This window comes from Schistocerca gregaria, chromosome 5 (genome assembly GCF_023897955.1).
Source record: "Schistocerca gregaria isolate iqSchGreg1 chromosome 5, iqSchGreg1.2, whole genome shotgun sequence".
Classification (NCBI taxonomy): domain Eukaryota; kingdom Metazoa; phylum Arthropoda; class Insecta; order Orthoptera; family Acrididae; genus Schistocerca; species Schistocerca gregaria.
The window spans coordinates 388437210-388458910 of NC_064924.1; positions in this window are offsets into that span (position 1 = coordinate 388437210).

The window sequence follows — 21701 nt, forward strand, 5'->3', positions numbered from 1 at the left end:
ATTATCAGAGAAAGTAGTTGAACTTTCGGATCAGCTGAATAATTTATCTACGAAGGTCGATGATAATTTGAATGACACAAAACCGGTAGTCTTTAATGACACAGAAGAGTGCGAACAAATTAGGAAATTCAAACAAAGTCTGAATCAAATTAGTACGCAACACCAAAGAGAAATACGGGAAGTACAAGATCAGCTGACACAGGTAATACAACAATTACGTATTTCAGAGGACACTCGCTCTCCAATACGGGAAGAGGGACATAGAAATACGGAACAGCCACAAAATAATAACACAGGGCACTTCGGAAATTATGAAAGAAATTGGCAAGGTACACCGAATTCTGAGATGGAACCGCCGACACGACGTAACAATGACCGATATGCTACCCGCCGAGACGATAATTTTGACTATAAGCTGTTCATTACTACACGTAAATTCAAAACATTTAAGAATTCTGGCAACGACATTCATCCACAAGCGTGGCTCCATCAATTCTCTCATTGTTTTCCTCCCAACTGGTCACTAGAGCACAGATTAGAATTTATGTGTGGCTACTTAGAGAATGAACCAGCTGTAAGAATGCGATCGGTTATTCACGATTGCCACAGTGAAGGAGAATTTTACCATGCCTTCCTCTCAGCATATTGGTCCCAAGCCACACAAGACCGAGTAAAACATGGCATCATGATGATGAAACATTTCGAACAATCTGAATTTTCCAGTCTTGTGAAATATTTTGAAGACATGTTGCACAAGAATCAGTACCTGTAAAACCCATACAGCCCTTCGGAACTCATCCGCATTTGCTTAAAAAAATTGCCTGAACATTTACGGCATATTATTTTGGCAGGCCGTTGCAAAGACGACATTGAAGCTTTTCAGGGACTCTTACAAGAATTAAAAATTGACACTGACAATCGCGGAACGCGAAAACAGGAACACAACAATTACAGGACACATCCGTCACAATTCCGCGATGAAAGAAATAATAACTGGACACGACAAGGCTATTCTCATAATACAAATCGTGACCATAACCGACACCACCCGTATGGCAACCGTTGGCAGAGTAATAATAATTACAGGGAAAGATCACCTCTCCGCGGTAGTGACTATCACAGAGACAATCAGAGAAACAGACAATATGGCAACCAAAATAATTATTATCACGGGAGACAGAATAACTTCAGACGCAACGGTCAACCCTGCAGTGATAATTCAGGGAGAAATTCCCACTTAACCGACAAGAAAGAAACTACAGGAACTACCGACATGATGACAGACGATATGATCGTAACGACAGACCGGAATATCATCAGAACTGGCGGGGTTCAAACAGAGCTGGGCCCTCTCGGCAAGGTGAATTTGTAGAAGTTAGGTCTCGTAATCCAATAACGGCGCGCGCCAACAAAGAAGCAGACAATGACTCGCACCGCAGGCAGCCACCTGCGCCAGCTGGCTCAGAGAAAAATAACAAGAGACACTAACCTTGAGAAAAGATTTAGCATTCCTTACCGACGTATAAAACATGATAATCGCTTTTCAGTTGACAGTCTGCGTTCTAGGAAGAGTAAAGGATTGTACTACATTTCACATGTAAAACCGTTTATTGAAATATAATCTGCTTTTTAACCTTGTTTTTGCCATAAAACATTTCACTTCACATTTCTAGTATGCTTTGTCACACTGAGAAACTGTTAACATGCAACAATGTTTTGAAATTAACTATCCAGTCAAGAACCAAGAGAACTTATTTACACAGAAATTACGAATGCATTGTTATAGTGAACAGACGACACAGTGTTGTTATTTGTACATTCTTGCTTGTTAGTTGCACGAGTACGTAACAATTATAAGGCTCACATACTTAGAACATTTACCAGTATTGCTAATGAGATTTTAATGCAACATTTTGGTTTACTTGAAAATACATTCTCGATTTAAAGTACTTTCTGTGAGATACCAGATGATACAGTGGTTAGTTTATGTGACAGCTACACGATTTTATCACGACGCTACTAATGAGTGACAATTTACAATGTTGCTTTTGCAGTTTATATGTTTTATATGTGCACAGTTTTTCTGAATTTTTCTGGAAAGTAAAACATGTTTTAGTAGTAACTTTTGTGGTATAGCTACAATGAGACAGCCTTTTCTGTAGCACAACAATACATACAGTACAGTACTTACTTCATCACGGCAATAAGCGTAATAACTAAGATATCTATACGCAAAGCATTTCAATTTCGTTTATCATGAGGTAAGTACATTGACTTCTGTAGAACTTAGCTTTCGGAGGACAATAACTACGACACTTCCACAGAGATTGTCTTACAGCAAGACGCACATCTAGCGCTACAGGACACGCATTAAACTATTTATTTTTCAACATATTTGAATTACAAAGAAAGTTTCCCGTGATACATTTCATTCCATTGCTGTAATCTGTAACACCTGAGGATATAATTACATTAATCCTCAGGGGGGTACACGCTTACTTTGTGTACCATGTGTTTGGCAAGCACAAGGAGCCCTAGCTAATATGCTATTTGCTTATACAACTCTACACATCGGTACAAAATTTATCTAACACATAAATTACACAGCTATCTGATCATTTAACTGAGAGAAAGAAACATTTATTATACTACATCAGTGACAGATGTTTACGTAATTACACAGTTGGATAACTTCACACTTACGAAATTGTATTTTTTTCTGTACTTCGTGAACTGTTCATATTTTTTCGGAACCATTGTGATACTATGAGAGCTTTGAATGACATATTTGGTATGGGATCATGATTTTTAAAGTATGTTTGACGTAGATGACACCTTTGACATGAGCAGAGAATTTTTTTTAGGTTCTGAAATTATTGGAGGAAGCTACGACGATTTTGGAATTTGACTGAGGTGTTATGATGTTGTTATTACGATGACTATGTGTATTATGCTGTTGTGGTATGTTTATGATCAATAAGCTGATGCTATATGAGTTATTTGATTATGCTATGTATCTGTTATGATGAAATATTGAAGAAGTGTCGACGAATAAGGTAATGAATAATGAGTAGTGGTTAGGGACTCTGGTTTGTGAAAGAGGTTGTTGAAAACCAAGAATCGTATTTAAAGAGTTATGAAATGTATGTAAATGCTTGAATGTATTACAATGCCGACGAAAACTTTTTGGACACTTATATTTAAAGGATTTTGTTTCTACAGATTTGTAACGCAAATTCTCAACCTGTGAAAATATTTTTATATGAGACTGTCACTGTAGCAGAAACTGCTGTCGTAAATTTTTCAGTAAGAAAAGTAAGTGACCACCTGCACATAATGCGTCGTGGGCACCCAGCTGGGCGACAGCCACCTCGAAACAAGCCATTAGTGTGTGCCTTTCAGAGGCACAGGTAAAAATAAAAAAAAAGCCATTATGCTCGCTATTGACGTTCCTTTGTAGAAGGCACCGCAAATACGACACGCTCATTTCTTGGAAACATTCTTACATCTGCACACCTGATTATGACAAGTGTCTTTCTACGAGAGTTGAGAGAACTTCGTCTGACTTATGAAATGCCACATAGCTACTGAATGATGTTTTTATTCTTTACTTTGCATAATTGCTTATTTCAGTTGATATCTGTATTCCAGCTGTGTTACACCATTGGTTTTATAAAATAAAAGTAAATGCATTTGCTAATGTGAAAACTTTCTGTCAACAGATCTATTAAATAGTTATTTTATGATCCACATTCTTCGAAAAAGGAGCTCTTGGAATGGAAAGAGCACTAAGAAGCGACTAATAACAGTAACTGTATATATAATTTTCTTTTCAAGTACTTGGTAATTTGTTGTAGCATTAGTTTTTGTGGTGCACCACTTTAATTGCATAGACATTAAGATGTGGATAGACATTGTCCTTATCTGCATTGTTGTCTTTAGTGTAACATTTTTTCTGATTGAGCTTTGTCATGTTTAGGTATAAGTTATAGCATTTGCTGCGGCCGTTTGCCATTCATAGTGCTACTGAATGTCACTTTGTATTACTAGGTTAATCCAATTTTATTACTGATTTATTTTTCTTGTTTGCTGCGCATTGCCTTATATTAGTTGTAATATTGCTGCCTTTTTTTGCCAATTTCCATTTTTTTATCATTGCTGTTTGTGTAAATTGTTTTGTGCTGCTGCATTGCCTCGTCCCTTAGTTAAGCATCTGAGCTCAGTAGATTTAAGTTAGCTTAAGAGGGGGTAGCCTATATAAGAGAGTGAGTTGCGATGGATTTGAAGAAATGCACTGAGAGGTTATATGAGAAAAGTACAGAAAGCAGGTATAGATAGGAGTTTTTGGAAATAATGAAGAACGAAGGGAGATCTCCGAGAAGTAAAGAAAGTTTTGTTTGCAAAATACTGCAGTAAAACAAACCCTGTCCTTTCCTTTTGTGTTATCCCACTATGTGTTTGTGTACCCTTGTGTATTTGTTTTCTTCCTGTCTCTGTGTGCTGTTTCATAGAATTTTTTCTCTTCTAATACTAAGCTACATTCACTATGATGAGGAATACTGTTATCCTCAAATATAATTTGCGTTAATAACATGTTATTTACTTCATAAATATGTTCAGACATTATTTATTGTGTTTTGTTTTAATGCTCATTTGTGAAGTTGATGTTTCAAAAGTTATTCTGATCTTTTATGTATGTACTTATTTCATAATTTTTGTAACACTGATGTATTTGTTATTTCGATTCTTTTGTAAAGCCTGTACTGCTGCTAATGTTATCTGTATTGTTATGTTCTTTAATGATGTATTTTGTACCTTTGTTATTGTATTCTTATGTTATAAAATTGTAATTGACACCAGTTCATCAAATTAAGTAACTTGTAAATTACATTTCACTGCACACGTTTCTGTTGGTCATAGTATATGGACAATATGTGAGAAGTAGGGACTGATAGTGTTTGCACGTGTGTTTTTCAGTAAGGGACTGGATAACAGCATTTCTGGTTGTAAGAACATTTCAAAAACAATTTTTGTGAGTGCACAAGTGGTGGTTATGGACTTGCTATATTATCCGCAAGACTCTTCAATGGTGATTGTGCGCCTGCACAGTCAAACAGATGGCTGCTGGCCATCTCTACAAGGACTACAGTGGGTCTACACCTTTGGCGACCCACCGATACCATTATTTCTACAAGGACTGCAATGGGTTTGCACCTCTGGTGGCCCACCAATACCGTAATCTCTACCAGGACTACAGTGAGTCTGCTCTGTGATGACCTACCTACCTACCAATAGTCTTCAACTTCGACTGACTCTGCTGTGGGTTTGCTCTGTTGTGGCCCATTACCTGTCTGCATGTCAAGAGTCAGCACAGTCTTTCCATTGGAAGGACAACACTACTTCTTCAAGACTGCTTAGAAATCTACTACTTCCAAGTGCAATTTCTTTTATTGCTCAGACTCTGAGAAAAACACTGCAATTTTACTGTGATGAACGATCAGGACTGTCTTTATGGACTGTGAGAAAATTTTAGCTTTTGACCAACATTGTATCAAAAAGTGTGTGCATTTGATATCTTTGTTATTGTAATTATGAAAAAATTTTTCAAATCTCTATTGGCCACTGCCCAAAACAATTTGTAAATTTTTTTGTGGGGAGCATGGGGGCTATGTAAGTAGGCTGTTTAAGTATTTTTATTGCTAACGCCAACACCACGTAGTGCTCTGTATGAAAAATCACTGGCTGTGCCGTGTGCAGTCTGTGGCTGGTTTGCATTGTTGTCTACCATTGTAGTGTTGGGCAGCGGCAGCTGGATGCTAACAGCGGGTAGCGTTGCGCAGTTGGAGGTGAGACGCCAGCAGTGGTGGACGTGGGGAGAGAGATGGCGGAGTTTTGAAATTTGTAAGAATTGGTGTCATGAACTGCTATATATATATTATGACTAGTGAGGTAAATACATTGTTTGTTCTCTATTAAAATCTTTCATTTGCTAACTATGCCTATCAGTAGTTAGTGCCTTCAGTAGTTTGAATCTTTTATTTAGCTGGCAGTAGTGGCGCTCGCTGTATTGCAGTAGCTTGAGCAACGAAGATTTTTGTGAGGTAAGTGATTTGTGAAACGTATAGGTTAATGATAGTCAGGGCCATTCTTTCGTAGGGATTTTTGGAAGTCAGATTGCGTTGCGCTAAAGATATTGTGTGTCAGTTTAAGCACATTCGTGTATAATTGTTCAAAGAGGACGTTTCACATAGACCAGTCGTGTACAATTTTTCTAAGGGGACGTTTCACTGTGTCTATGTGCCTGTGGTTCTGTCAGTGTGATCATGTGATGTTTCTGACCCCAGGAAAGTGTCAATAAAGTTTCCCCTTCCTGGGACAATGAATTCACGGTGTTCTTATTTCAATTTCCAGGAGTGTAGATGCCCTAATTCCCCTCACTGTGCACATCAATTGGTTTAGCGCTGGACAGTAGTTAGAAATCCTTGTCTGAAGGCTGGGCCAGTCAGCAGGTACGGCCTAGCGATACGGCTCACGTTGCAGCCGATGGCCGGGGCGATTAGCGGCAAAGGATGCCGTACAAGAAAGAGCGGCTGGTCGTGGCGACTGATGTTGGTGCGTCAGCTGTAACACTGTGGATGTGACCAAAACCCCGTTAGCACCTTGCTTGCGTAGTGCGATTGTGGCGGCGGACATTCAGCTGTCCGTGTGCGAGCACAGCAGTTGAAATTACCAGCAAGTGCCGCCTGCCACTGCGGCGAATCTAATTCTGAGAAGACCGTGTGCTGATGGGCGTGGCAGACCGGTTTCCGCTGCGTCAAAGCCGCACTCTGTTTGACCAATACTGTACAGCAACGGGCATTTCAACGACGCTGCTTGCTCGCAGCAGCTCGAGACCACATGCCGGACAATCAGGTCGCGTTCTGTACGGCTAGGTCTGTAATCCATTTGATTTAAGAAATTGTCCCCAAATATTTGTCTTAAACTGACGGAAATTGTCACTTATAATTCACTGCAGTTTGATAATGTTTTCAAAATAATTTTCTTGCTATTTTGTAAGCTAATGTATGAATGCATGGTCTTGCGGTGATACGCATCACTAAAATCTTCTTAGCCTTCTAGCCACGTCAGGTGGTTAAATTCCATCAAGATAACGCAGATAATGGATAAAGGTTTACAGATTCCAAATAAATCCTTGCACCACAATTATGGGTGTAACACACCCTTTACGTTGTGCGAGCAGTCTACATAGTTCAGTAGTGATCGTTCGTCCAAGCTGGCCAGGAATTACAAGACGCATTAATTCCTGATTTTATACAGTCGAAACTTGTTTTTCTGGCATTTGTCACACATTGGAAGTAGTTTCCTAACTCGTTACGACAGGTTACCAAAAAAGCAGTGTTCTTGCAATTTGTTCAGGCATTTCTTACACCAAAATGCGTGTGAGATAGGTGTGCTTATTCTACTAATTCATCTATGACATGGATGGGAGTGCACATATTCCGGTTGCATTTGTTCGTCTGTACGCAATTTTCTGATCCAACAGACAGTACTTCCTTATTTTTGTTTCTGCGATTCCCCTGTGCAGGGTGGGGCAAATAAAAGCTGTCCGGACGAGTGGATACTACTGGACGTGAATGTATGCACATGACCTAACCCCATGACGCGCATACCAAGTGTAAGCCCGCCCGTGATCCACGCCGGTTTAGAGCGTAGTGTGCGCTGTGTCAGTGTGAGTGGAGCAGTGCCAAGGGAACGGTCGTACTCACAATGGAGCAGCAGGTGATCGTTATGGAAAATTACGTGACAACAAAAACGTGGAACCGGCGTGGTCAGTTGTTTGTTGAGAAGTTTAATGGTGCCAAAGTGCCAGCAAAGGGTTGCAGCAACGCTTAGTCCGAAAATGGCATCAGACGGGATGTTTGAACACATAACAAATATTCCGAAACGTGCCCGCCCGCCAGAAAGTGTGGCTGCAGTTCACCAGAAAAAGAGTTCAGAGCGACTGTCGCAAGAGACCAGCATACCACGCCTATCATGCGAACGATTACTCCAACTAGACCTGCACATGCATCCCTACCGAATTTCAATTGTTCATGAATTAAAACCAGCAGATGCTGTTCAGCGCCTCCAGTTTTGAGAGTGATGGTTCACTGATGGTTCAATGGCTTGGGCTTGGATCTGTTCTTTACCTCTGGTTTCACCTGACTGGGTCACGTCAACTCACAGAATCACAGGATCCAGGCAGTGGAGAATCCGCATAACTTCCACGAAACATCACTGCATGATTAGAAGGTTGGTGTTTGGTGTGCAGTGGCTGGACGCCGCATTATGGATACCATCTATTTTCATCAGACCTGAATTATATTGCCAAAATTTTGAAACTATTTGTGGCAGCATTAACGGAGGAGAAAAAGACCTGCAATTAATTCCAAGAGGATGGAGGGTCCTACCTGGCCACTCAGGTCATCTGACCTGTCAGTGTGCAGCTACTTTGTGTGGGGAGCCCTCACGTCTGGGGTGTATCGCAACAACTCTCGTAGTGAAACTTCCTGGCAAATTAAAACTGTGTGCCGGACCGAGACTCGAACTCGCGACCTTTGCCTATTCGCGGGCAAGTGCTCTACCAAGTTTCATATCACCGCACACGCCGCTGCAGAGCGAAAATTTGATTTTGGAAACATCCCCCATGCTGTGGCTAAGCCATGTCTCCGCAATATCCTTTCTTTCAGGAGTGTTGGTTCTACAAGGTTCGCAGAAGAGCTTCTGTGAAGTTTGGAAAGCAGAAGACGAGGTACTGGCAGAAGTGAAGCTGTGTGTACGGGTCGTGAGTAGCTCAGATGGTAGAGCACTTGCCCGCCATAGGCAGAGGAGTTCGAGTCTCGGTCCAGCACACAGTTTTAATCTCCCAGGAAGTTTCATATCAGCGCACACTCCGCTACAGAGTGAAAATTTCATTCTCGAACCCTCATAGTCTTCAAGAACTGCAGCAGAACATTTCAAATCAGACTAGCAATGCCAGCAGTCCAGCTTCGATATGCCTTCAGCATCCTGCTGACCATGGCTCAAAAATGTTAAGAGATGAATGGTGGTCACTTTTGGCATCTGCAGCTTTCTACTGTATTTCCTTTCCTATGTTGTGCTTCTTTGTATCCTGGAACTCTGTTCTCCAGGATCAATTTTATTTGCCCCACCCTAAGTATGTTTTTATCATCCACGGAATAGGGTTGTACCTCGTCCCAAGTTTACAAATTTTTAATAACTTCCAAACACATTCCTTTAGTACATCACATCTGGATTTCTTGGCTTACAGGCTGTGAAACGTTAGGTACCGAGGACTCATGTTGCCTGCAGGCAAGCTCTCTTGTTTCTTCTGTACATCAGAGCTATATTCTTGTAACAGCATTTCCCATTTAGTCAATCTGTAACACATTAATTGACATTACGTAAGGAGTAACAGTGCACGACGTTCCGTACTGAGTATGGTGTGTGTCCCCAAGAGATAAAATCGAAACTTCTCAAAACACCATACTACAGCCAAGGCGTCCCCTTTGGCCAATGTATATTTGTTTTCCAATACATTCAACTCTTGGCTGGCGAATGGCATAGTTTTCAGTTCGACTTGTCAATTTTCTGCGTATATTTGGTTCAGTATCCCACGCTCACAGCTGCAAGTACAGAGCTGGAAGTCTTCTTTTAAGTCCTGTTGTAGTATTTGAGCTGCATACAACCTGTCTTTAATTCTATGAAAAGCATCTGTGTGCCTTTTTCCACAACCATAAGGTATCTTTTTTCAACAAATTCGTGCAAACTGGGCCTGCTATGCTTTGTTCATTCAAGAATTTTCTGTGAGACCGACAGAGACCAAGAAAAACTTTTCGCTGCACCTTGCATTGTGGTGATGGAAAATTGTCTACGGCAAAAAACTTTGATGCATCTGGTTCAAATCTTCTGGGTGAGATTGTATATTTTAAAGGCTTTATATGCTTCTTTGCGAACTTAGATTTATCTAAACTCATTGTCATTAACGCTTTTTTGAATCACTGTAATATTTCTCCCGTAATGTGACGCCAGGATATTGTCAATAAAATTTGTCACCTTTCTTAATACTTCTTCACCTAGCACTTTATCTAACGCAAGTATAAAATCCGAAGCTGATACATTTAATGTGAATAGCCTCACTTTCAATTCGTGGCATTGGCTATTAACGAGAAAAGCTATATATTTGCGACAGCTAGAGACCAGTTGCAGCTGCCAATAGCTGCTCGTTAAGTCCATACTAATTAAGGAGTGCACAGCTTTGATACATTTCAATAGGTCGTTAATATTCTCAGGCTGATACCAATTTGAAACAGTTATGCATTGGTCGTGTGTCAGTCATAAGCCACAAACCGCCATCCTCCATGGACAGTACTCGTTATGGATTACACTATCCACTATCTGATGTCTCAAATACATCAGAATGTTTTGAAAATCTGCTTCTACTGCTGCTCCCTTCTCTGATTGGATTGTGTATAGCTTTGTGTGGAACAACTGATGCTCTCTAATGTGGAACTTTCATACGCATATGTGAATATCCCCGATTTTATGGGAGAATATAGACTGATGTCTTATCAGACCTTCCGTCGGATTGCATCATTGCACCTCAGACAATCCAGCAAGATTTTTCACCTTTTGTTCAGTTAGATAGATTCTATTAACTTCCTGAGTAGTGTTATGCTCATAATGATTATCTTCTTTCCCTATTATCTGTGATACTTATTCCTCTTCTCACGTGCATTGACTTCAGCTCTTTATCTTCAGCAACAACATCATTTTTTCCCACAAAGCCCTGATACTATAATTCTATTCTTATTCCACATCCTTGATGAAAGGCTTATCTTCAATAAAAACCAATGTGGCACATTTCTTCACGAGAAACTCTACTCCAAGCACAAAACTAACATATAATCTTTGGACAATGGTTAGCAAAATTTAAAGACAAAAGTAAATTCTGTATTTTTGTTACTGTCCAGCAACATGGCTCGATGAAACTTGGACCATACGTAGAAAGAACTGTTAAGTGTAATAAAGAAGGTAACTGAAAGAAATACGCAATGAGACAAATAGAAGTTAAACTTTTCCTCAAAGATAGTAATTACACTGAAGACACTGCGATTCATGATGTTCTCCTAGACAATACCAGCACAGACCTCAGCGCCAGCTGTACAGTGTGCACCCTTGCTGGATACAAGGTTGATGAGGAGTTATTGTGGTAGGGCGTCCTGCTGCTCGACTAGCGCCGTTCACAACTACTGGACGGTCTCGGTGCATGTGGACTGCTGCAATATGTCTCCCCAACGCCTTCCAAAAGTGCCCGATGATATTTTACCCGTAAGAACGGGCAGGCCAGTCCATTTCTCAAATACCCTTCAAGAGGTCCTTCACCTGCGTTTTTTGATGCCGTCGCGCACTGTCATCCGTAAAAATGTAGTGAGGGCGGAATGCACGCCTGAAAAGGCGCACATGGGGAGAGATTACAGTGCCCAAATGCAGTTGCTTGATTATACGAGCTCAGCACGAACATGCAACATTACGGCTCCCTACATCATGACACCTGGACCACCAAAATGATCATGTTCGACAACGCTTGACATACCCTCATAACGCAAGTGGTGGGAACACCTAAGACGCTAAGGAACAATACCGAAGATGACCGTACAGGTGGACGCCTGCAGCTGAGTGCCTCAACAGCTGGGTCGTGGATCGCCTGCGAGTGGTAAACTATGAGCAGAAAAGCTGTTTTATTAGCCGCGGTGGGTCTCGATAAGTCTGTAACTACTCGGGTCAGAGCGAGAGATATGATGATCGCGGCTAGGAGTAGCGTGTGTGGTATTGTATGTACTGTAATATTTAATAATAAACTGGAGATAATTGTTGCTCAAATTTCGGGTGTTTCTGCTCCTGGCTGACCCATGCCTAGGTTTCCTGATAAGTAGCACTTGGTGTTATTAGCCGAGAATAAGTCACCAGATCAGACTTTTACACTCGAAAATGTTTGTTTATTTGTTCTTAGTGGTTTGCCCAGGTATTGAGAAGCATACACTATCTGATAAAAACCATGTGGAATCCGCTACGTAAAGCGGAATTGAACACTAGATGTCATAAGAGGCGGACCCGCCAGCATAAAAGGAGACGGAGAATACTGTATTGTCAGTATAGGAGCAGTGACAGAAGAATTGCTCTGCCAGGAGAGCCCACTGGCTTCAGACATGGATTAGTTATTCAACGTCACCTGAGTAACAGATCCATCAGTGACTTTTCAATCCATCTGAAGCTGACCAAGTCGAATATTGATAAACGTGATTGCGAAGTGAAAACGCAAAGGAACCATCACAGCTAAACCAAGATTAGGTGGACCTAATGTACTGAAGCACAGGAAGCGCCGAGCATTGCGGGTGGCGACTGTAGAAGAGCGTATGAATTCAGCAGAAAATAACACTCGTGTGTTCCAGAGTGCTACCAGCAACCCATTTCGCGCAATAAGCGTGCGTAGGGGTTGGAAAAGAATGGGGCGCAATCCTCGACCAGCTCTTTAAAAGCGACACGTTTCTATGCTCAACAGTAGGCGTTGTTTGAGTGAGCGTAAAGAGATACGCCAGTGGACAGTGGATGGCTAGAGATGACGAGTGATTTGGAGAGATGAATCATGCTACGAGCTGTGGGAATTCGATGGAAGTGTTTGGGTTTGGTAAATGCTTGGAGATGTTTTGTGGCTTTCGTTATGAGTGCCAACAGTGAAGTTGGGGGATGTAGTTTTACGGTATGGTGGATTTGTTTCGTGGTTCCGAACGAGGTGGCGCTGTGATTAGTATAGTGTATTCGCATCCGGGAGCGCCACGGTTCGAACCCGTTTACGGTCATCCAGATTTATGTTTTCCGCGACTTCCCTAAATCGCTCTAAGCAAATGCCGGGGGATGGTTCCTTTCAGAGGGCACGGCCGCTTTCCTACTCCATGCTTGACACCATGCGCGCTAGTGCTCCGTCTCTAATGATCTGGATGTTGACAGGATGCTTAACCCAATGTTCCTTCCTTCCTTCCTTCCATTTTTCATTGTTGTGTGGTCACCTTAATAGGCTAAATGTGGTAAATGCTACATGCGGAAGGATATGAACACATTTTAATGCATACAGTAGAGGGATAGTCGGGAGACGATGGTTGTTTGTATTACCATGGCAGTCAATACACTCTGTCATAAAGTGTTATCTGTGAGACAAAGGTTTGAAGACAGCAGCTCCTGAAACGGAATGGTTTGTCCAAAGTGACGATGTAAAAAAAGTGGAACACCGCTGAGATGGTTTAGAGCGTTGACTTTGCTCCAGTCACCAGCGTCCTCCGTACCTTCTCTGGTTTCGGCTCTTGAGGAAGAATGGGATGCCATGAGTTTCCATTCCTTCAGATTCATTCATATCCCTCGTTGAAGCTGTGGAAAAAAATCTTCATATCCAGATATTTGCTCCCTCTTGTTGTAGAGCGCTAGGAGAAAAAATGCCAGGCTCTCACGTAACCTCAGCAATGTTTAACGAAAACCGAACTAACAAAGATTAAGAATTCACAACAGCACAAAAATCGTTTCTACGGCAGGCATTCAAAAAGTAATGCAACATATTTTTTTCTCGGCCAGTTTAGGATGAAAAAAAAATGAAATTTGTTGTGGGATGTCGTGTAATATCCTTGCTTCAGCCCTATAGTTTCATGAAGTTCCGATAGGTAGCGGCGCTATACGTAGACTTTAAAATGAGATCTCTAACGGAAGTGCCTTCCAACCTCACTGGTGTCATTCAGTTTCTTTTGGCGGGAAATCAGTGCATCTAAGGTACTCATTGGTGCTTGCAGAGTGTCTCGTAGACCTGGCAGTAGACAAAAGTACGGTGAATTGTTGGGCGAGTTGTCTGTCGTCATGATAACAAAGTCAAGCAAATCTGTCCGATCTCCAGAGTGCCTGCCGGCTACACACAACAGTGAATCTTGCAATGTTGGAATCTGCAGACACTCACATTCGAGGTGATCGATGGATCTCAGTCAAAGCTGGATGTCTCTGTTGGTAGTACTGACACACTTGTCCACCAGTTGCTCTACTGCAAGCTGTGTCCTCTGGGTTCCTCGCAGCCTACCAGAAGACCATAAAGAGCAACGAAGGACCATCTATGCAGAATTGTTTTCACGTTACGAGGCTGATAGTGACAAATTTCGTTGAACATCGTCAGAGGCTGTGAAACATGGATTCATCACTTCGAACTGAGAACAAAACAGCACTCCATGGTGTGACGCCACATCACCTCTTCTCCGCGTAAAAACTTCAAAGCCGCATCCCCATCCAGGAAAATCATTGCGACGGGTTCACGGACTCTGAAGGGGTTATTGTGTTGATGTCCTCTCTCATGGTGCAACGATCAACTCTGAATTGTGTTGTGCTACCCATTGAAGACTAAAGAAACAAAATGTTCAAATGTGCGTGCAATCTTATGGGACTTAATTGCTAAGGTCATCAGCCCCTAAGCTTACATACTACTTAACCTAAATTATTCTAAGGACAAATACACACACAAACACCCATGCCGAGGGAGGACTCGAACCTCCCCCGGGATCAGCCACACAGCGCATGACTGCAGAGCCCCTAGACCGCTCGGCTAATCCCGCGCGGCACTAAAGAAATAACTTCAATGTGTTCGCCGCCACAAAATGCAAACGAACCTCTCCTTTTCCAACACAACACAGACTCAAACAGGTCTGCGCACCAGAGAGGACCTCCAAAACTTCATTGGATTGTTCTCCCCTACAGCCCGGATCTCGCATCATCCATCTCTTTGGCCCAGTGAAGTATCTACTCTGCGGGAAGTTGTTTGTGGATGACGGGAAGGTTCTTGATGCAGTGAGACGTTGGTTCCGACGTCGACCAATATAGTGGTACTGTGACGGTCGCATGAACGGCGATTATGTTGAAAAATGGGATTTTGTAGTCGATAAAGTGGGGACTAACAATCATGAATAAAACCGATTTGCTTTCAGATGAAAATGTGTTGTTTTACTTATTGAACGCCCCTCGTATAACAGGACTTGGTGCGTTGTGAGTAGGTGAACTTTCGATGTGGACAGATGGCGACACAGTCCTCAGTTGCTATGCAGGGGCTGTCTGCATTATATCCACGATTCAGATTTCCACACTCGGCACAGTTACTAAATCATTAACATCGCTGATTCTCTCCCAATGTGGTTGGTTTCTGATTTACAGGCACGCATATGACACTGATTCAGCATGAGCAGTCGATTTTAATGAGAAAGTCACTCGCCACAATGGGATTTGAGTAAGCAGCACAGGAACAGCATCATGTCGCAGAATTAAAATTAAATTTTATCAGACCAAACATATTTTCAATCCAATTATGTTCTTTACTTCATTATTCAGTTTAAAATGCAGTTGATTTTGGACTTAATATGACTTCTTCCTCAAGCTCATGTAAATGGTTCTCTGTGAGATCAATCGCCACTAAATCTTGCACGGGTAAATATATAGATTAGTTAGTGTCACCGAACTATCATGGCTTCGATATACCAAAGAATGTACCAAAAATACCCTTAAAACTTCAATACATTCAAGTCTATCTAGCCGAAACTGCTATCTAAGGGGATAAGCAACACATTATAAATGAAATTCTATAAGCGTGCTCGTACATGCTTCCAGAGATTGAACCCATAGCAGACTGGACATGTTTTGTGGAGGTTAATTGTGCAGACATACTCTGACTTGTACCTGAGGCTGTGATCATATAACCCTGAAATAAATTTGCATTCTAAACTGAAGAGCTTATCGAAGAATACAGTCACAAGGAAAATCTGACTGATATAGTAAAATTGTCTGCAACTGACAAACTCCGATTTCATCTATAACGGGGTCTACTGAGCTAAAATTAAGTGGTATATGGTGCAAAAGCGTTTCTTCATGATTATAGGAGTCTGGCAAAGACGGGAAAAAAGTTTAAGAATATATGGTGGTAACTTTGTAAAGCCCAACCAGGGTAAGATTAATTTGGCTTCTGGAGCGACGTTAGCTCACGTGAATCAGTACTGATACTAAAACTTCTTTAAGAAGACAGTGATGTGGCACGGATTAGGGGGTGAGGGAAGTGGTAAGGTACTGTCCTGTAATTAGCAACAACATAGTACAAACAGTCTTTGTTAAACAAAAAAAATATTATCAAGAGATTAATCATACTAGCCCGTGGAAACAGTACTAAATTACAGTAGGTCCACACCTCTGACCTTGAAGTCCATCAAGGGCTAGCAACCATGAATATTCCTAACTTCAACCGTGACATGTGACCCCTTAAATAAAACGATTATTTACTTCATCAGCATTAAAAGATGCATTTTAGCAAAACATGACGTATTTCACGTCGCAGGAAGACAATCCTTTACTTAGACTGAATCAAAGATATAATATAGCTAACGTAACGTATGCCACCTTGAAGAAAACGGAAATTTACTCAGACGGAATACAAAGATATAATATAGCTTAAGCGTGAAGTACATCACCTGAAGATATAGAAAACACAATACCTTAAATTAAAACAAACCCAAATTATACGCTAGCTGGATGTTATGTGCCCCACCCTTAGAGAATGCAAGTGTTCATTTGCTTAGACAATTTACATCCGCGTCAGAGGTGGAAAATCATATAATACTGACTGCGCATAAATGGGACGAAATAAGAAATTTTAAACACTCAAGGCTAGCTATAAAACGCGTGACCCCAAGTCACACCAAGATTAACCGTGCAGACATAAAAGCTCTGTATCAAAATTTTACGATAACCACCGCTCCACACTTGAGCCTTAGCAATAGAGGCTTAATGGCATTTACTTCACTGCTTTAAACAACAAATAATAGACTTCAATCAAAGAGTAAGTTGAACACCGTTGGTAACAACGCCTACTACTGAGACGATATTAGTTAGACTAAAACAAAATATTAAACTCTCAAGATAATGCTATTCAAAGGGGCTAATTACTCAGCGAACCAACCAGCCCCCCCCCCCCTCCTCCCTCCGTCCCTCCCGATACGCAGGCAATTTAATTACAGTTATCAATACCAGCGATGAGACAACATGCTGCTGTAGAAGGCAGAATGCGGCGGGCGGTACACAAATTTAAACTGAGCCAGCGACGAACCTTCGTCTGGTCTCAGCTGACTACCGTTAACTTGTAAGTGCGCTTTCGCATATAAACTGGAGTACACAGCGAATTCCAGCAATTAAGTAAAATACAAAGAACAGAATACAGACCCCTTAGTAACGAAGTACTGGCATCAGTACACACAGTTCTGCGCCAATTTACAGTCACTAAACAGTTACAAACTTTCTGACAATAACAGGTACATAAATCGTCTACAAATCAGTGACTTCCAGACAAAATTAAGTAAACGTTATGCAAAACTTACAACTATATTTAGACACCATCACGAAATATCTTAACACTAAACAATGATAATCACGAATCGCCGCCAAGGCCAAAATTAAATTCAAACTAACTAACAAACTGGAAATGACTGGTGCTCTACACGAACTACAGCAGAAATGAGATTTGACCCATGTAGGTTAATGAGCAATACATGCACATAAACCGTGAGTCTCTGAGTATCTGACAACACACACGTTCTTACGCATTATACAGTGAGGTGACAAAAGTAATGGTGTAGCGATATATACTAATGCAGAAGGCAGCAGTATCGCCAACGCAAGGTGTAATAGGGCAGTGCATTGGCGGAACTGTCATTTAATCTCAGACGATTCATGTGGATAGATTTCCAACCTGATTATGACTGCACGGCCGGGTTTAAGACTTTGAAAACGGAATGGTAGTTGGAGCTAGAATACCAAATTTCAGACATTACCTCTCACCACCGCAGCGCAGTGGTCCATGGCCTACACTTAACTATCGAGAGCAGGGGCGTTTGCGTAGACAAGCAACACGCGCGAACCAATCGCAGAAATCAATGTGGGACGTACGATGAACGTATCTGTTAGGCGAACTTTGGCGTCAGTGTGCTGTGGCAGCAGACGACCGATGTGACTGCCTTTGCTAACAACACGATATCCGTACTGAATCTATATTTTAGTAAAGAGTCTGATAAAGTTGATAGGCTTACCTCTTTTTGATTTCTGAAGTTATTAGGAATAACATACAGGGAGTGAAAATTTGTTTACAACCTGTAAAAAGATCTGACAGCAATTATATGAGAGAGATGGAAGGTACGCAGTATTAGAGAAGAGTGTGAGTCAGCTATATCTGTAGAGCTATGTATCTGATCTGAATATACAGCAAGCTGTGGATAGAGAATTAAAAGTTAGAGAGAAGAAACTATAAATTTCAGACGCTGATAAAGACTCCAGTGTCTTCGATTGAAGAGTGCCTTGCAATGGGGCCGTATGATGAACGTAAAGATAAAGGAAACATGGGTAATGCAGCGTAGTCGGATTAAATCTGGCGATGCCAAGGAAATTAGATGGGAGAATTACACACTAAAATTAAATGACGAATTTTGTTATTTGGAGATCGAAACAACCAAGGAAGGCATAAGTAAAGATGGTATAGTTTGCACACTGGCAATGGAGAGAAAAGATTCTCAGAAATTGTGGTGCTAGAGATGAATGTTTAAGATTAAATTGGTTAAGTAATCGCGAGATACTGAATTCAGTAAAAGTGAAAAGCAATTTCTGGTACAACCTGACTAAAAGAACGAATCAGTTGGTGAGATTCATTGTGACGCCTCAAGCATTGTCGATTTGGTAATGGATGCAAGCTAAGGTGATAAAAATTTAGGGTGGAGGCCAATACTTGATTGTAGTCTGCAGCTTCACATGCATGTATGTTGCAACAGTTGTGAAAGGAAGGTGAGGCTTGCACAGGATAAACACTACTGACCATTAAAATTGCTGCACCAAGAAGAAATGCAGATGATAAACGGGTACTCATTGGACAAATATATTATACTAAACTGACATGTGATTACATTTTCACGCAATTTGGGTGCATAGATCCTGAAAAATCAGTACCCAAACAAACACCTCTGGCCGTAATAACGGCTTTGATACGCCAGGACATTGAGTCGAACAGAGCTTGGATGACGTGTACAGTCACAGCTGCCCATGCAGCTTCAAGAGTAGTGACTGGCGTATTGTGACGAGCCAGTTGCTCGGTCACCATTGACCAGACGTTTTCAATTGGTGAGAGATCTGGAGAATGTGCTGGCCAGGGCAGCAGTAAAACATTTTCTGTATCCAGAAAGGCCCGTACTGGACCTGCAACATGCGGTCTTGCATTATCCTGCTGAAATGTACGGTTTTGCAGGAATCGAATGAAGGGTAGAGCCACGGGTCGTTACACATCTGAAATGTGAAGTCCACTGTTCAAAGTGCCGTCAATGCGAACAATAGGTGACCGAGACGTGTAACCAATGGCACCCCATATCATCACGCCGGGTGATACGCCAGTATGGCGATGACGAGTACACGCTTCCAATGTGTGTTCACTGCGATGTCGCCAAACACGGATGCGACCATCATGATTCTGTAAACAGAACCTAGATTCATCCGCGAAAATGACGTTTTGCCCTTCGTTCTCCCAGGTTCGTCGTTGAGTACACCATCGCAGGCGCTCCTGTCTGTGATGCAGCGTCAAGGGTAACCGCAGCCATGGTCTCCGATATGATAGTCCATGCTACTGCAAACGTCATCGAACTGTTCGTGCAGATGGTTGTTGTCTTGCAAACGTCCCAATCTGTTGACTCAGGGATCGAGACGTCGGGCAATCCGTTACAGTCATGCGGATAAGATGCCTGTCATCTCGACTGCTAGTGATACGAAGCCGTTGGGATCCAGCACGGCGTTCCGTATTACCCTCCTGAACCCTCCGATTCCATATTCGGCTAACAGTCATTGGATCTCGGCCAACTCGAGCAGCAGTGTCGCGATTGGATAAACGGCAATCGCGTTAGGCTACAATCCGTCCTTTATCAAAGTCGGAAACGTGATGGTCCGCATTTCTCCTCCTTACACGAGGCATCACAACAACGTTTCACCAGGCAACGCCGATCAACTGCTGTTTGTGTATGAGAAATCGGTTGGAAACTTTCCTCATGTCAGCACGTTGTAGGTGTCGCCACTAGTGCCAACCTTGTGTGAATGCTCCGAAAAGCTAATAATTTGCATATCACAGCTTCTTCTTCCTGTCGGTTAAATTTCGCGTCTGTAGCACGTCATCTTCGTGGTGTAGCAATTTTAATGGCCAGTAGTCTTCAGAATGAAGATCACAACAACAACAACAAAGACAACGTTAAGCTTTTCCGGGTTTAATATAAATTTCTTTCAGGTATTCGAAAAAGTCTACTGCCAAATGCTTTGATCGTAGATTAAAGTCGTGTTGTACTTTTCTCATGTGTCTCTGTTGTATATTCAGCCCAAAACAGTTTTGAAGAAAACGGTCAAATGTTTTGTCTTAAAGTGAGAAATAAAACAGGAAGATAAAAAGAAAAAAATGGTGTCTCTGAATGATGCTCGAAATCATGTGCAGCAAATGAGGTGCCGATTGAGAACGCTCGTTCCTTCACCTGATATTAGAAAGATTCTCTATCGAAATGTTTTTGAGGCTGAAAAGTTTTTGAGGCTGAAAAGTTTTTGAGACCGAAAAGGTTGTCGGTACCGTTTTACACCCTTAGACATTTCTCAAGGCCACACAGCAGTAGACCTCACGCTCAACATAATTTACCAGACAAATATTCTCTAATACACTTTAAAAATTCGAGATTTTGAGTTAAACATTAAACTTTAGATTCTCCATCATCATCTCATGTGCTGTATATGATTTCGAGCATAATTCAAAGACGTGACCGCCGGCCGCTATGGTAGAGCAGTTCTAGGCGCTTCCGTCTGGAACCGCGCGACCGCTACGGTCACAGGTTCGAATCCTGCCTTGGGCATGCATGTGTGTGATGTTCTTAGGTTAGTTAGATTTAAGTAGTTTTAAGTTCTAGGGGACTGGTGACCTCAGCTGTTAACTTCCATAGTGCTCAGAGCCATTGGAACCATTTTTTGAAGACATGTCCAACGTTTCAATAATCCACTGTATTTCTCACTTTTAACAATTAATTTTGCAAAGCATTTCACTTTTACATTTTTATTTTATTTTCAGATATTGTCCAGAAAGCATGATCGTTTTGACACATCATCTGCTTTTATAGTTTCTTCTGTTTTCGAAATGTCCTGAGTGTAGTACTCGATTCGAAGAAAGTTATTTTGACAGTTAAATATTGATCTGAGTCTATGTCTGCTCCTGGGTACGCCTTACAATCCAGTATCTGATTTCGGAATCTCTGTCTGACCATGATGTAATCTAATTGAAATCTTCCCATATCTCCCGGCCTTTTCCAAGTATACTTCCTCCTCTTGTGATTCTTGAACAGGGTATTCGCTATTAGTAGCTGACTTCCTCCTAATACCAAATATGATACCAATTCAAAATAGGTAGTCGTTGAAGAGATAGCTTTTCGACACTTCATTTACATAGCTAGCAGTCGCTGCTCGTGTAATATTTCAATTTCCTCTCGAACCATTAATTAAGGTTTTCTTAATGATTCTGATTAATTTCAAGCAATTAACTTTTTTGAAAA